Genomic DNA, 3,804 nt, shown 5'->3' on the forward strand with positions numbered 1-3,804 from the left:
ATACTCTGTGCCTTGCATAACATTCCTAACAAGTGGCAGCATTCAGTAGTTGTAAACGACTCGTTTTAATCTGGAAATCCCCTTTAACTGTCAGTGTATATCTTGCACTTTCCTTTTAACCAAACCTTGTAGGATTCATTACAGCGTCACAGTGATGCCAGGAGTAGCTCACTCCGTTCTTAAAGCACACGTGCATGCCGACCCCTCCAGTAACATCGTATGCCAACATTGTGTCACCTGAAGGAACTGTTGAAGCTGGAGTTAGGGCCTGATCCTGCAAGGGGCTGTGCCTATAAATACTTATTTCTTCTTTCAGTGAGACCAAGGGTGCTCAGCACTTTGCAGCCTCAGACTATTAAAGGTGAAGTGAGGTCGGGGGGAACTTGACTGCAAATGGCACCCACGCAACCAGCCAAGGCAGCACTGACTGGAAGTTCCACAGCATGGCCAGACTAGTCACTTGGCTTGACTCTGTGGCCACTGTGCACATGGAGCTCTTGTTGGCTGCAGTGGGAGGTCTGGGTGTGCAGCTGCTACAGGACAAGGGCCAGTATGGCTGCTGCTTCTGAGCTCTACTGTGGTTCATGTTTTCAGAATCAAGAACTTATGCTTTGAGGAATCATCATTTTAAAACCAGCTAGCCCAGAACAAATGACAGCCAGCCATTCCATGCACATTTCTTTATTTTGGTTTTACTACAATTTAGTTGAAGCCATATACGTGATTCTCTGCAGTACACAGTGAGAAGATACAAGAAACCTTCTTGTCTACAGTAATAGCATAGACTTATTTACAAATGAGAGCAGATACAGCTCTAAATAGCAGAATGAGAATCTTTTCAAGTAACCATTTCCTCTTCGTATCTGACCTGTTCTCCCCCCCTTCTAGATGTGAAATGTTTGCCAAACTCTAATAAATTCAACGCTGTCTCTCACTGTCCTGTGATCTTCTACAGTACTCATCAATGAGACAGCATGTGCAAAAGTCGCAGCAGCCGCAGGTACCCAGTGAGCTGGGATCAGTTCTGCTACACTGTATGGATAGAGAGAGAACAGGTCTAGACTCATAAGCCTTCCAGGCTATCTAATACAGAGAGAAAGTTGGATACCAGAAATAGTCAATCGGCTACTTAAGGCTGGTGGGGACAAATTGCACCAGTTGCAGGGAACTGCAAATGTTAATTTTTCCAGTGGAAGATTTGAAAATTTCACAATTCTTGGGGGCTTATTTACAACTGGTAAACTGGTTAGTTTCTAAAACAAGGAAAGAGGGATTAGATACGTTTGAGTTAAAATTAAATCTGTTCCATTGTCCACTTTCAGCAATACCTTTCAGTTCACACCACTTATGGAATTTTTTTGATTTCCACAAAATATAATTATGGGGTGGTTTTCTCTAGGATTCCACAAAACATTGCTTTCACCTTTTCCATATAGGTTTGTAATACATTTTGAACATGCAGCTGTGCAGAGATGTGAAACTTCAGTATCAGTTATCCATTTGGTGTCCTGATGACTACTTGCTCTTTGGGTTCAGATCACATTGGATCTCTTGTAAGCAGCAGTTTTAAAGCGCACACAGACTGCAGAGAAACTATTTTATTAAAAATGAGGAAATTACCCTGGAAGACAGCTGGGCTGCAGTAAGTTTAGCCTCGCTGGATGGCTTGTTCTTGGAGGTGTGCAGCCGTGTGCTGGGCAGGTGTTAGAGTGTGGACTCGGAGTAATTTTTGCTTAGTCCTCTGGCTCTGCTCTGCAGAACAGTGATGCTAAGTGGAAGTCATTTTCTTTTCTTGAGGGAGGTGTCAAGGGAGAGAAAAGGAAGATAAATACTTTTACAACTTTAAAATTAGGAAGCCATTTTAAGCGAATTAAAATGCAATGCATAAATCCATTGCATAAATACCTGCAGAATATCAATATTGAGGGCCAGGTTCTGATTTATGCGAACACCAGAGCTGTATAAACATGCCTTGATCTAAATGAGAATCTGACTCAGACAGTAGCAAACAAAGTCTGAAAATACAATGGTGGTAGTAAAGTTTACAACAATTATTCTCCATGTAATCAACTGCTACTAGAAGAGCTGCGTTCATTGGTGTTTGTAACCCCAATACAGTACTAAAACCCTCCAAGCTACTGTCATGACACAATATCATCCTTTATGCTTAAAGTGGGCGTTCCTGCATGTGTGCTCTGATTGGAAAGTTGTTTTGTTTTGCAGCGAACAATGCAGAGGTGAAATCAAAGTGGTTTTTGTCCCTCTGCCCTTCTGCAAGCTACTTTGTGCCTGCAGAGAAGCTGGCTGGCTGCCTTTAATTTCCCTGCTTTCCTATGCATGTGCATGGAGAGTGAAAGCTCCAAGATTGTTTCCTGGGGAGCAAAATGAGCAAACCGTTGGAGGATGCTGGCTGGATGTTTTGAAGGTAGGGGGTGGGCAGAGAATGCTTCAGAGATTTTCTGGGCAGTTGGTACAAGCGTACATCCTCATAAACTGAAAATAACATTCATGTTTGTTAAAAACAGCATGGTGGCTATAGCGAAAAGGCTGTGTAAAGCTGAACACTGCGCATAACTCATTTCCTGGGCCCTGCCCACACTAGCATGCTACTCATGCTAGGTTCTGTTTAAGCTCTAGTGCGAGCAGGATTCGGGACCAGTTTTCCTGAGCAGTGATAACTTATGGACCAGGTTATAAGACTGCCTCAGACTAGCAAGGATACTGTGTAGTGACAGTGTAATGCCCTGATCTTGCCTGACTCGCAGGGCCAGGCCTGTATTACAATAGGCACCATATCTCCATGGACAAGGCTGAACAATTTTGTAATACAGTACCTTAAAATGATACTTTACTACCCAAATGGACCCTCTAACCCACTTTGGCATACCAGATTCAGCTAAAAACCCCTTCTACATGCTGAGTAGGGAAATCAACCACTGCTGGGGCTAGCAGGGTTTAAGTCGTTTGTTTCATGGGTTCTTCAAGAGGGTGGCTAGTGCTCGCAATCACCCTGCCATTCCCATACTATGAAGGAGGAGGAGGATACTGCCAAGACGGGGGAGGGGAAAAGGTTGAGAACCAGTGGTTTAGTGGTAATACAACTGCTTAAAAGGGCAAAAAGTGCACCGAGCACTCTGGAAAATCTGCTCCATCAGTAGGGCCCTACCAAATTCACGGTCCATTTTGGTCAATTTCACGGTCATAGGATTTTAAAAATAATTTTCAGTTTCAGATATTTAAATCTGAAATTTCACAGTATTGTAACTGGGGGGTCCTGACCCAAAACGGGGTCGTGGGGGGGGGGGCGTTGTCACACGGCTACTGTAGGGGGGGTCACGGTATTGACACCCTTACTTCTGTGCTGCTGCCTCCAGAGCTGGGCAGCCAGAGGGCAGCTGCTAGTCAGGCGCCCAGCTCTGAAGGCAGCGCCGCTGCCAGCAGCAGCACAGAAGTAAGGGTGGCAATGCCATATCATGACACTGTCACTTCTGCACTGCTGGTGGTGGCAGCTCTGCCTTCAAAGCTGGGCTCTTGGCCAGCAGCCGCTGCTTTCCAGCCACTCTGCGCTGTGAAATCTGGTCCCCTCTACAATAGCCAGATTCCACAGGGGAGATCTGATTTCACGGTTCGTGACATGTTTTTCACAGCTGTGAATTTGGTAGGGCCTGAACTATCGGTGAGGAGTCAGACCAGTTGTCTCCTATCCCTCACAATGCCAGTTTGGTAGTAAAGTGGCTAAATTGTGACTTACAATAGGCGTTTAGTTCTCTGCTTGAAGTTACAGTACCTGCAAAAGTTGGAGTT

Source organism: Terrapene carolina, unplaced genomic scaffold (assembly GCF_002925995.2).
Source record: "Terrapene carolina triunguis isolate 2854851 unplaced genomic scaffold, T_m_triunguis-2.0 Scaffold195, whole genome shotgun sequence".
Classification (NCBI taxonomy): Eukaryota; Metazoa; Chordata; order Testudines; family Emydidae; genus Terrapene; species Terrapene triunguis.